Source organism: Felis catus, chromosome A1 (genome assembly GCF_018350175.1).
Source record: "Felis catus isolate Fca126 chromosome A1, F.catus_Fca126_mat1.0, whole genome shotgun sequence".
NCBI classification, from domain to species: Eukaryota; Metazoa; Chordata; class Mammalia; order Carnivora; family Felidae; genus Felis; species Felis catus.
Genome location: NC_058368.1, coordinates 88,727,137 through 88,741,157, shown reverse-complemented (window position 1 = coordinate 88,741,157; position 14,021 = coordinate 88,727,137).

Genomic DNA, 14,021 nt, shown 5'->3' with positions numbered 1-14,021 from the left:
GATTTCTGGCTTAAACCAAAAACCTGGGGATAATTTGCTGTGACCATCCACAGAGGCACTGAGGACACAACCCAGTTATGCTTCTTATATGAGTAAATAAGCCCTTTCTTCCTCCATTACTGCCTTTTCTTGCTTCATAGCTTAAAAGTCATTTTATTATTTTTCTTTTATTTAATAAAATTTAAATATTTAAGGTATAAAATAGTATACTTTCATATATATGTATATATATATACATATATATATATATATATATATAGTTAAACGATTATTACAATCAAACCAATTAACATATCCATCTCACATAGTTACTTTTATTTTTTGGCAGTGAAAGCAATCTGAGAACTACTCTTTTTAAATTTTTTTAACATTTATTTATTTTTGAGACACAAAGAGAGACAGAGCATGAGCAGGAGAGTGGTAGACAGAGAGGGAAATGGATCTGAAGCAGGCTCTATGCTCTGAGCCCCATGTGGGACTTGAACCCACGAACTGCTAGAACATGACTTGAGCTGAAGTCGGACACTTAATTGACTTAGCCACCCAGGGGCTCCTGAGAGCTACTCTTCTGGCAAATTTCTAGTACGCAATACAATGTTATTAACTATAGTCATCTGATGTACATTAGATCTCTAGAACTTGTTCATTGTGTATAACTGAAACCTTGCCCCCTTGACCATAAGGTAAACCATCCTTGCAACTGAGTATTCCACTTGTTCACAGTGAACTCAGCTTGCTAGTATTTTGTGGAGGGTTTTTGCATTTTTATTCATCAGGAATATTGGCCTGAAGTTTCTTTTTCTTGTAGTGTTTTTTTTCTGGCATTGGTATCAGGGTATTTTTGGCCTCATCAAATTAATTGGGACGTGTTCATTCTTCTTCAGTTTTTATGAGGGGGGGGATGATTTTGAGAAGGATTGGTGAAGCCATTCAGCCCCAGGCTTTTCGTTGTTGGGGGTTTTGTGATTATTGATTTAATTTCTTTACTATTTATGGGTCTATTCAGATTTTTTACTTCTTCATGAGTTAGTTTATGTTGATTGCATGTTTCTAGCAATTTGTCCACTTCACCTAGGTAATCAAATTTTGGGTGTATAATTTATCACAGTATTCTCTTATCCTTTTTATTTATGTATAATTGGTATAATCACTTTCATTTCTGATTCTAGTAATTTAAGTATTTTTCTGTTTTTCTTTTTTTTTGGTCAGTCCTGTTTGTCACTTTTGTTGATTTTTTTTTTCAAGGAACCAACTTTGGTTTCATTGATTTTCTGTATTGTCCTTTTTTCTCTATTTTATCTGTATCTGCTCTAATCTTTATTATTTCCTTCCTTCTACTAGTTTTGATTTTAGGTTACCCTTTTAAAATATTCCTTAATAGCCAAAGTAATTTTGAAGAAGACCAAAGCAGGAGGCATCACAATCCCAGACTTTAGCCTCTGCTACAAAGCTGTCATCATCAAGACAGCATGGTATTGGCACAAAAACAGACACATAGACCAATGGAATAGAATAGAAACCCCAGAATTAGACCCACAAACGTATGGCCAACTCATCTTTGACAAAGCAGGAAAGAACATCCAATGGAAAAAAGACAGTCTCTTTAACAAATGGTGCTGGGAGAACTGGACAGCAATATGCAGAGGTTGAAACTAGACCACTTTCTCACACCATTCACAAAAATAAACTCAAAATGGGTAAAGGACCTGAATGTGATACAGGAAACCATCAAAACCCTAGAGGAGAAAGCAGGAAAAGACCTCTCTGACCTCAGCCATAGCAATCTCTTACTTGACACATCCCCAAAGGCAAGGGAATTAAAAGCAAAAATGAATTACTGGGACCTTATGAAGATAAAAAGCTTCTGCACAGCAAAGGAAACAACCAACAAAACTAAAAGGCAACCAACAGAATGAGAAAAGATATTTGCAAATGACATATCGGACAAAGGGCTAGTATCCAAAATCTATAAAGAGCTCACCAAACTCCACACCCAAAAAACAAATAACCCAGTGAAGAAATGGGCAGAAAACATGAATAGACACTTCTCTAAAGAAGACATCCAGATGGCCAACAGGCACATGAAAAGATGCTCAACGTCGCTCCTCATCAGGGAAATACAAATCAAAACCACACTCAGATATCACCTCATGCCAGTCAGAGTGGCCAAAATGAACAAATCAGGAGACTATAGATGCTGGAGAGGATGTGGAGAAACGGGAACCCTCTTGCACTGTTGCTGGGAATGCAAATTGGTGCAGCCACTCTGGAAAACAGTGTGGAGGTTCCTCAGAAAATTAAAAAATAGACCTATCCTATGACCCAGCAATAGCACTGCTAGGAATTTACCCAAGGGATACAGGAGTACGGATGCATAGGGGCACTTGTACCCCAATGTTTATAGCAGCACTCTCAACAATAGCCAAATTATGGAAAGAGCCTAAATGTCCATCAACTGATGAATGGAGAAAGAAATTGTGGTTTATATACACAATGGAGTACTACGTGGCAATGAGAAAGAGTGAAATATGGCCCTTTGTAGCAACGTGGATGGAACTGGAGAGTGTGATGCTAAGTGAAATAAGCCATACAGAGAAAGACAGATACTATATGTTTTCACTCTTATGTGGATCCTGAGAAACTTAACAGAAACCCATGGGGGGAGGGGTAGGAAAAAAAAAGAGGTTAGAGTGGGAGAGAGCCAAAGCATAAGAGACTCTTAAAAACTGAGAACAAACTGAGGGTTGATGGGGGGCAGGAGGGAGGGGAGGGTGGGTGATGGGTATTGAGGAGGGCACCTTTTGGGATGAGCACTGGGTGTTGTATGGAAACCAATTTGACAGTAAATTTCATATATTGAAAAAAATAAAAATAAAAATTAAGTAAATAAATAAACAAACAAACAAAAGAAAATAATCCTGAAAGAAAAGTAAAAAAAAAAAATAAGTAAAATAAAATAAAATATTCCTTAAGATGTACAATTAGGGTATTGACTTGAGATATTTTTCAGTGTATGCATTTACAGATACAGATTTCCCTCTCTGCACTACCTTTGTTGCAGCCCATGAGTTTTGGTATGTTGTGTTTTTGTTGTCTTTGACTAAAGGCATTTTCATTTTCCTTGTGATTTCTTCTTTCACCCATTGGTTGTTTAAGCGTGTGCCATTCAGTGTCCACCTATTTGTGAATTTTCCAATTTTTCTTTGGCAACTGATTTCTAGCTGCGTTCCACTGAGATCAGAAAAGATGTTTTATAAGATTGGAATCTTTTAAAATTTATTAAGACTTATTGTGTAGCCTGGGGAACCTGGGTGGTTCAGTTGGTTAGGCATCTCACTTTGGCTCAGGTCATGATCTCTCGGTTGGTGGCTTTGAGCACCACATCGGACTGTGTGCTGACAGCTCGGAGCCTGGAGCCTTCTTCAGGTTCTGTGTGTCCCTCTCTCTCTGCCCCTCCCCTGCTCGCACTGTGTCTCTCTCTCTCAGAAAAATAAACATTTAAAAAAACACAGCAAAAAACCTTATTGTGTAGCCTAACAAATAGTTTATCCTGGAGAATATTCCATGTGTTCTTGAGAAGTATGTGAATTACTCTCTTCTTGGGTAGAGTATTCTGTATATGCCTGTTCTGTATGTATACAATTGGTTTATAGTGTTGTTTAATTCCCCTGTTTATCATCTCTCCGGTTGTTGCATCCATTATTGAAAGTTAGGCATTTTAGTCTCCAACTACTATTGTAGAAAAGTCTATTTCTCCTTCGGTTTTTGGTGTATATATTTTGGGGGCTGTGTTGTTGGTGCCTGTATGTTTATAATTGTTATATCCTCTTGTTGTGTTGAACCTTTTATTAATAGTTTCTGTTTCTCATAACCCATTTTGATTTAAAGTCAATTTTTTCTTTTTCCTTTTTAAAAATATTTTTAATGTTTATTTCTTTTTGACAAAGACAGAGAGAGCGCGCGAGCATGAGTGGGGGAGGGGCAGAGAGAGAGAGACACAGAATCTGAAGCAGGCTCCAGGCTCCGACCTGTCAGCACAGAGCCCGAGCAGGTCTCGAACTCATGGACCGTGAGATCATGACTTGAGTCGAAGTCAGACACTCTACCGACTGAGCCACCCAGGTGCTCCTAAAGTCTATTCTTTCTGATAATAATGTAGGAACCCAGCTGCCTTTTGGTTACTCTTTGCATGAGATATCTTTTCCATCTTTTTACTTTCAATTTTTGTGTGTACTTACATCTAAAGTGAATATCTAGCATCTGGATGGAGGATGTATTTTATCCAACATTTCAATTCATGTTTTTAATAGGAGAGTTATTTTCATTTAACAAGTTTGCTGATAAAGAAGGATTTACTTCTCTTTACCTGTTTGTTTTTGGTACATCTTTTATGCTTTCTGTTCCTCAGTTTCTTTATTACTGCCCTCCCTTTTCTGGGTAGGGTACCACTTTGATTCCCTTTTTAAAAGTTATTTCTTAATGACCTTAGAGATTACAATTAACATATAACAGTGTAATTTACATAATGCTGATTTAGTTTCAATAGTGTATACTTTGATCCTATACATCCCTATTCCTACCCCAACTATTATTGTCACAGATTAATCTTTATGCATTGCATAGCCATTAATATTGATTTAAAATCATTGTGTTTGGCATTTGGCTATTATATAGGAAAAAGAGAGAAGTTGCAAACGATACCAAAAGTACAGTAATACTGGCTTTCATATTTACCCCTGTGGTTACCTTTACCAGTGTTCTTTCCTTTTTTCTTATGACTTGGAGTTACTCTTTAGTGACCTTTCATTTGAGCACAAGAGATTCTCTTTAGTGGTCCTTTTTTATTATATTAATAACTTTTTAAATGTTCTTAAAAATTTATTTTTGAGAGAAACTGGTAGTGGGGGGGGGGCAAAGAGAGAGGGAAAGAGCACTGTCAATGCAGAGCCTGATATGGGGTTCAAATCCACCAGCCATGAGATCCTGACCTGAGCCGAACTCAGTGCTCAAGCTTCTGAGCCACCCAGAGGCCCCAAAGGAAATCACCTCTTCATTTAGGGAGGATCCTTTGTAGGTGATGAATTAGTTTTCTCTTCCTGCTTTCTAAATTCCTTCTTTGGGTTTCAACAAGTTGACTGTAAAATGTGTCGTGGTGTAAATCTCTTTGAGTTTATCCTCCTTGGAATTGATTGATCTTCTTGGATGTATACATTCATGTGTTTCCTCAGACTTGAGAACTTTTGGGACATGATTTCTTCAAATATTTTATCTGCCCTTTCTATCTCTCATCTTCTTTGGAACTCCTAAAATGAGAATGTTGATGAGTTTGATGATGTCCCACAGACTCTGTTCATTTGTATTCATTCTTTTTTCCTTTTTTTCTTCAGATTGCATAATTTCAAGTTCACTAATCCTTTCTTCTGCTTTCTCAAATCTGATATTGAACCTCTCTACTGAGTGTTTTGTTGTAGCTATTGTACTCATCAGCTTGAGAATTTGTTTGGTTTATTATTAAATTTCCTATGTCATTATTGATATTCTCATGTTTTTCTTGCATCATTTTCCTATTACCTTTAGTTCTTTGTCCAGGGTTTCCTTTAAATTCATTGTACATCTTTAAGAGAGTTGATTTAACATCTTTGACAAAGAATTCTAATATTTGGTCTTCCTAGAGGATGATTACTTCCAAATTCTTATTTTTCCTGTAAATCAGCTGTATTTGCCTGTTTCTTTGTATGTTTTACTATTTTTTTGTTCAAAACTTGACATTTTGAGTGTTGTGTAATTCTGAAAATGTAATTATCTCAGCCCTCAGTGATTGCTAAGTCTTGCTTGTGAAGGGTTGGATTTATCCATTTGTGACTTTTCCAAACTTTTTTTTTTTTGTGAAGTGTCTACTCCTCATTGTATGTAGTAATTGAAGTTTATGTTCTTTTATCTCTGTGATCAGCCAGTGGCCTAAAAACGATTTTCTTAAATGTCTGACTCCCAAAAGAGGTGGGGGGGGGGAAGTACTGCCTTTTTAAATCTCCTGGGAGCTTCTTTAGCCTTTGAGGGTTAAAACTGTGGCTGCCAGCCTTTGTGCTGGCCTCTCAGTGATCAAAAGGAGCATCAGCACTAAGAACACACAATCTAGGTATAGGGAGGGGAAGGTCCTTACTGCCCACCCTGGCTCCAGAAAGCTGTACCAGGAACAAGTTCAGCTTCCCCCACTGCCTCCTACCAGGAGTATAAGGAGTAACACCCCACAAAATGCTGAAATTTGCTAACATTTACCAGCCTCTTCATCATCTTCTTCCCTGGGTGTTGCAAATGTTTGACTGACTCTAGAGTTCCAGAACATTTGATTCAGACAATTCTGCCAGTTCAATAGCTGTTTAGGTGGAGGAATGGATCTTTGGAGCTTTCTACTCTACCATTTTCTTTCTGTATGTAGGTTTTTATTTCTCTTGAGTAAATATGTGGGAGTGAAATGGGAAGTACATGTTTAATTTTTAAGAAACTGCCAAACTGATCTCCAGCATGGTTTCCAAAGTACCATTTTACGCAATCCCACCAGCAGTATATGAGAGCTCAGTTGCTCTGTATCTTTACCACTGATACATATGGTCAGACTTTAATCATAGAAATTCTGGCAAGTGTGTAGACATATCTCATTCTCATTTTAATTTGCATTTCCCTAATAACTTGTGATGTTGAACAGCTTTTCATATCCTTTTCCATCTGTATTTCTTCTTTGGTGAAGGATCTGTTCAATCTTTTGTCCATTTTTACTTGGATTGTTTGGTTTTTTCTTAGTATTGAAAGTTGAGACATCTTTATATATTCTGAGTGAAAGTCCTTTATCAGATATTTTATTTGGAAATATTTTGCCTCAATCTGTGGTTTGCCTTTCTACTCTTTTCATCATTATTATTTTTTAGAGAGTGAGAGAATGAGAGATTGGGGGAGAGTGGCAGAGGCGGAGAAACAGACAGAGAATCTTAAGCAGGCTCCACGCTCAGTGCAGAACTCAGTGTGGGGCTCTATGCCATGACCCTGGGGTCAAGACCTGAGCCTAAATCAAGAGTTGGACTATTAACCACCTGAGCCGCTGAGGAGTGCCAACCTTTTCATTCTTTTAACATACCTTTCAGTGAATATTCTTAATCTCATATTTATTATTATCAACATGTAGATTATCTCATTTACTTATCAGAAAACAGTAGAGAAGTTATTATTGCAGTTTCAAGTGAAGAAACTAGAGTTTTCTACTTGCACAAGGTCATGTATTAGTAAATGGTGGAACCATAGCTTGAAACTAGGGCCTTGTGAATCTATGAACTGGGCTCTTAAACCCAGTTCTAGATTAAAACCCACAGTTTGGTTGTTGAGATCAAGTTTCCTTCTGGGTAAATGTTTGGCACCATAACCTCTGCCACTAGAATGATGCAGTTCTGCCAAGCCCCTTTCCATGCACCCACTTTTCCATCTTCTTTTCTCCAGACTGGTTGAGGAAATGAAGGAGATGTGTGATGGGCTGGAATTAGAAAATGAGGCTGTTTACATGGCCACCACCTTTGGGGAATTCATCCAACTATTAGTGAGGAAGCTACAAGAGGACATCAAAGAGACAAAGTGCATCATTGACTATGTGAGTCCTGGGCCCCTCCATGTGGCCTTGGCCCTGCAGACCTCTCAAACCCATTGATATCTGTGGATCTCAATGACACATGGGGAAAACCTGGGCATCCCAGAAGCCAGAGCACTCAAGAGCCCACCTTCAGTGTCCCAAACTCTCCCTGGTAACCCTGATAGCCTGAGGCTGCCAGCACAGTTAGGTAAATGCAACAGAGGAAATTGTTGTCTATGGGACAAATTCTGACCCCCAAAGATATGAGAGTAGGATATTAAGAAGTGGCATTTACAGAGTACTTCCCACCCCCTATGTCCTATGGTGTTTTTTCCCAGTAGTTGCCTCCTCACTGCTGTGGCATTTCCAACCGAGGGGCCCACAATGACTGACTTCCACAACCAACCCATATCTGTACTTACTGTGAAACTAGAAGATGAATATAGGCTCCATCAGGAACCCACTCCTTGGGATCAGGGCATCAAGCCTTGGCTTCAACGCTTCCCAGACGCGTGGGCAGAAACAGGTGGTATGGGGTTAGCAAAACATCGCCCAGCCCTATTTACAGAGGTTAAGCCTGGGACGGACCCCGTCCATGTGCGCCAATACCCTATGCCCACGGAAGCCAAAAATGGCATCACACCGCACATCTGCTGCCTCCTTGACTTTGGGGTCCTACGCACCTGCCACTCAGCATGGAATACCCCCCTGCTGCCAGTGCACAAACCCAATAGCGGGGAATACAGACCAGTGCAGGACCTGAGAGAAGTCAATAAGCGGGTGATGGACATACATCCAACCGTTCCTAACCCCTATACTCTCCTGAGCACCCTCAGCCCAGAAAAACAATGGTATACTGTTCTGGATCTAAAAGATGCTTTTTTCAGCCTACCACTAGCGCCTAAAAGTCAAGAGCTATTTGCATTCGAGTGGACAGATCCAGACAGGGGCATAAATGGCCAGCTCACTTGGACCAGACTGCCACAAGGATTCAAGAACTCTCCGACCCTGTTCGACGAGGCTCCACACGAAGATTTAAGTGAGTACAGACAACAACACCCTAATATAACTCTCCTACAGTATGTTGATGATCTCTTAATAGTTGCCGAGACACCCAAAACCTGCATCCAGGGAACCGAAGGTCTCCTGCGAACTCTGGGAACCTTAGGCTACCGCGCCTCAGCAAAGAAGGCTCAAATCTGCAAGTCAGAGGTAACTTACCTGGGTTACTTACTGAGAGGGGGCCAACGCTGGCTAACGGATGCCCGGAAGGAGACTGTCCTTCGTATTCCCAGACCGCAGACACCACGACAGGTGAGGGAATTCCTAGGGTCAGCTGGGTTCTGCAGACTATGGATACTAGGGTTTGCTGAATTAGCAAAACCTTTATACCAGGCAACAAAAGATCAACAGCCCTTTAGTTGTAAGGGAGAGGCCAAACAGGCCTTCCAACAAATCAAAGCTGCTCTGCTATCAGCACCTGCCCTGGGACTCCCTGATGTCTCCAAACCCTTCCACCTATATGTAGATGAAAACCGGGGCATAGCCAAGGTGGTGCTAACCCAGCATTTGGGCCCTTGGCGCAGGCCAGTAGCCTATCTGTCTAAAAAGCTAGATCCAGTGGCCGCCGGATGGCCACCCTGTCTCCGGATGATTGCAGCCACTGCCCTAATGGTAAAGAACGCTGATAAGCTGACCATGGGCCAAGAGCTACAAGTCACCACCCCGCATGCCATCGAGGGCATCCTCAAGCAGCCGCCTGACCGATGGCTGAGCAATGCCCAACTCACTCATTATCAGCGACTGCTGTTGAACCCCCTCAGGGTCGTCTTCACCCCCCCCAACAGCCCTGAACCCAGCATCACTGCTGCCAGACCCAGACATGGGAACTCCACTTCATGACTGCGCCGACATACTGGCTCAAGTTTATGGGGTCCAGGGAGACTTGCAGAATCAGCCATTATCGGACGCAGACGCCATCTGGTTTACCGACGGAAGCAGCTTCGTTCACCAAGGACAAAGGTATGTGGGGGCAGCCGTGACTTCAGAGACCGAGGTGGTGTGGGCAGAAGCTTTACCCCCCGGAACCTCGGCCCAGAAGGCTGAGCTAATAGCCTTAACCCAGGCCCTAAAGTTAGGAAGAGACCGCAAGCTAACCGTGTACACTGATAGCCGATATGCCTTCACCACCGCTCATGTACATGGGGCGATATACAGAGAACGGGGGCTCCTCACAGCTGAAGGGAAAGACATCAGAAATAAAGAAGAGATTCTAGCCCTGCTAGCAGCCTTATGGGAACCCAAAAAGCTAGCAATTGTGCACTGCCCAGGACACCAGAAGACAACCGACCCAATTTCCCGGGGCGACAATTTGGCCGATCAGACTGCAAAAAACATAGCTCGGCCCCCAGCGCAATTGCTGACCCTACAGATGCCAGACCCCGGACCCCAGGAATTGCCCCCCAGCCCTGAGTATTCAGAAAGCGACATTCAATGGATGAGTAAACTTCCTATGACCCAAATCAAAGATGGCTGGTGGAGAGACTCTAAAAGCAGCATTATACTCCCAGATAAACTAGGATGGCAAGTTCTAGAGCGGATCAATCGCAGCACCCACTTAGGTTCCCGGTGAATGTTGGACTTGCTGAGACAGACTGGACTAAAAATCAGAAATGTCTCTGATAAGGTCGATCAAGTAGTCACTAAATGTACAGTGTGCCAACTCAACAATGCGAGTGGCAATCCTCAGACAACAGGGGTAAGACAAAGAGGGAGCAGACCGGGGACCTATTGGGAAGTAGATTTCACTGAGGTAAAACCAGGAAAATATGGATATAAGTATTTGCTAGTTTTTGTAGATACCTTTTCAGGATGGACTGAAGCCTTTCCAACCAAGAATGAAACGGCGCAGATTGTAGCCAAAAAGATCCTAGAAGAAATCCTGCCCACGTATGGTTTTCCAGTAATGATAGGGTCAGACAATGGACCTGCATTCGTCTCTAAGGTAAGTCAAGGACTGGCTTCCATACTTGGGGCTGATTGGAAATTACATTGTGCATACCGACCCCAAAGCTCAAGACAGGTAGAGAGAATGAACAGAACCTTAAAGAAGACCCTAACTAAATTAACCATGGAGACTGGCGCTAATTGGGTGGTCCTTCTCCCCTACGCTCTGTTCAGGGTGCGGTAATTCCCCATATAAACTGGGACTCACACCCTATGAAATAATACATGGTAGACCACCCCCATCATCCCTAACCTAAAAGATAGCCTTGTCAAAGCTGAGAACGATAATAGTCTTAAATTCTTGTTCTCCCTACAAGCCTTGCAGAGGGTCCATGAAGATGTATGGCCCAAATTAAAAGAACTCTATGAGACTGGACCCCCACCTATTCCACATCAATTCCAGCCAGGGGATTGGGTCCTCGTCAAACGTCATCGACAGGGAACTCTGGAGCCCAGGTGGAAAGGACCCTTCCAGGTCATCCTGACAACACCTACTGCCATCAAAGTAGACGGAATCGCCACCTGGATCCATTTCGCCCACGCCAAAGCAGTGGACCCGTTCTCAGACCTCATCGGACCTTCAAAGACAACCTGGACTGTTGATCGGACTAAGGACAATCCTTTAAAATTGACCCTATGCCGCCAGCGGACTGAGCCGTAACTATGGTACTTACCCTTCTCTTGATTGTTCTGCAAATTCTGTCTGTAAATTCAACCTCCCCTGACCCCTATAATTTGACATGGGAAATTACTAATTTAGAGACTCATGAAGTCTACAACAAAACCCTAGGAACTGCCCCATTAAATACCTGGTGGCCAGATTTATATTTTAATTTAGAAAAAATTAGTCCATTAAAAGAAATGGAAGGAGGTAAATGGAGGCAACTGCAAAGGAGGGTATCAATAAGTAGAAATGGATTTTATGCATGTCCGGAATTTAGGACGGAGGCAATGAGGCACACATGTGGGGGGTTTGAAAACCTCTATTGCGCAGCCTGGAGTTGTGTCACCTCCAATGATGGGGAATGGAAATGGGAAGTAAAACCCCAATTTGTTGAAATGTCCTATGTCCAACCATGTACCCGCACCAGGTATGATGAAAACTGTAACCTTATTCGTGTGAGATTTACAGAGGAGGGAAAAAAGGATGGGCGGTGGGTCTTAGGACTCACCTGGGGTCTCTACTTAATACCAATATCCCCTCTTTGGGACTGCCATTCAAATAAAATTAAAAGTCTCCCCTCGTGTACAACCGGTAGGGCCAAATCAGGTATTAAAAAAAATAAGGAAAAAAAGAGACGAGTCTATCCCAGAAGGTATAGACTCCCTATGGAAATTGCTAACAGCAGCGTATGAGGCCTTAAACCGATAGGACCCTGAGGCAACAAGGGCCTGCTGGCTATGTTATGATATAAAACCCCCCTTCTACGAAGCCATAGGACTAGCTGCCCCTTTTTCACAGTCAGACGAAGATTCTCCAGCAGCTTGCAAGTGGAATCGAAAGGGCCCCAGCCTCACACTGCAGTCACTGGTAATGGGACTTGTATAGGAAAGGTCCCCTCTAGCCATATCCAGCTCTGTGCCCAGACTAGTCGCCCTATAGGTGAATCTAAATGGATGATTCCAGCTCCTGACAGCTGGTGGATTTGTTCTAAGACAGGGCTCACCCCACGTGTTAGCAGGGATGTTTTTAATTAGTCACCCGAATATTGTATCATGATATTAATATTTCCAAGGGTTATTTGCCACCGAGAAAATGTTATATATGATCTGTGGACAGAAGGGACGGAGGCAAGAGAGTTAATAAGAACAAAACGGGAGCCCTTTACAGCCATAACCTTGGCCACCTTATTTGGCCTCGGTGCCATAGGGGCAGGAACAGGGATCTCATCACTAGCCATTCAGCACTGAGGGTTCAATAGCCTAAGGACAGCCATTGATGAGGATATAGCCAGACTTGAGGACTCAATCTCGCACCTCGAAAAATCTCTGACTTCCCTTTCTGAAGTGGTCCTACAGAACCGAAGGGGGCTAGATCTAGTTTTCCTCCAACAGGGAGGTTTATGTGCAGCCTTAAGAGAAGGATGTTGTTTTTATGCTGACCACACTGGAGTAGTCTGAGAGTCCATGGCTAAAGTTAGAGAAGGCCTGGCCAAACGGAAGCGTGAACGAGAACAAAAACAAGGCTGGTTTGAGTCTTGGTTCAATCAGTCCCCATGGCTAGCCACCCTGCTTTCTGCTCTAGCTGGGCCCCTTATACTCCTCCTTCTCCTCCTCACCCTCGGGCCTTATATTATTAATAAACTAGTTGCCTTTATCAAAGACCGAGTTAACACGATCCAACTGATGGTCCTTAGGACCCAATACCAACACGTCATTACCGAAACATTTGAGTCAGACACATAAGATCCAAGATTGGCTCTTAAGGCACTAAAGAGAGGGGGGAATGAGAGGCTAAGAGAAAAATTACCAGGTGTACTCACAACTGCAAAGAAAAGATCTTTCCCCTCCCCCCACCGTTCCGAATCCAGCCAGGGCACATCCGGTTGTAGTCTGACATAAAGGCAGGAGCCGATCAAGTTCTGCTGAATGGTTTGAAATAAAGGCAGGAACCAATCGAGTTCTGCTGAGTGTTCAAATTTAAATGTCAACCAATAACAGCTCTGTAACCTCAAAAAATCCCTAACTTGTTTGTGCCTGTCTATAAAAGAAGCTGTAAGATGCTTGCTCGGGGCCTCTTAGCGTCACCGGCAACGAGTGCGCGGAGGACCGGGTTCGAACCTGCAATAAACGACCCTTGCCGCTTGGCTTGGACTCTGGACTCGGGTGGTTTGTTGTCGGGGGGTCTCTCAAATCAGGGCATATCACCAGAACGCCCAAAGAATTCTGGTCTGGCCAAAAGAAAAAAGATAAACAAAGGGTTAAAGTGTCACTAGGAAAAAACCAGTGTGCATACTGCAAACAAGAGGGACACTGGAAAAAGGATTGCCCCAACTTAGCCCAACGCAAAATTTGGCCACCTCAGGTATCTGTGATGGGAGTCGATTTCGACTGATGGGGCCACAGCTTCGAGGCCCCTTCTGAGCTGTTGGTTACTGTTAATATAGGGGGCCAACCTAAGACCTTCTTGGTGGACACTGGGGCAACATTTTCAGTTCTAAAACAAGATCCTGGCCCCACCAGGCAAGGGGCAACCCTGGTACAAGGAGCAACTGGGTCCCAGATTTGTTAATGGACCACTGAACAAGTAGATTTAGGCCGTAAAACTAGTACACATTCTTTCCTAATCATGCCTGAATGCCCCTACCCTGGATTACTAGGTAGAGACCTACTGCATAAACTAACGGCTTCTTTGAAATTCACTAAAGGTGGAATAACCAAGGGAGTTCTGACTCAGCGCCTG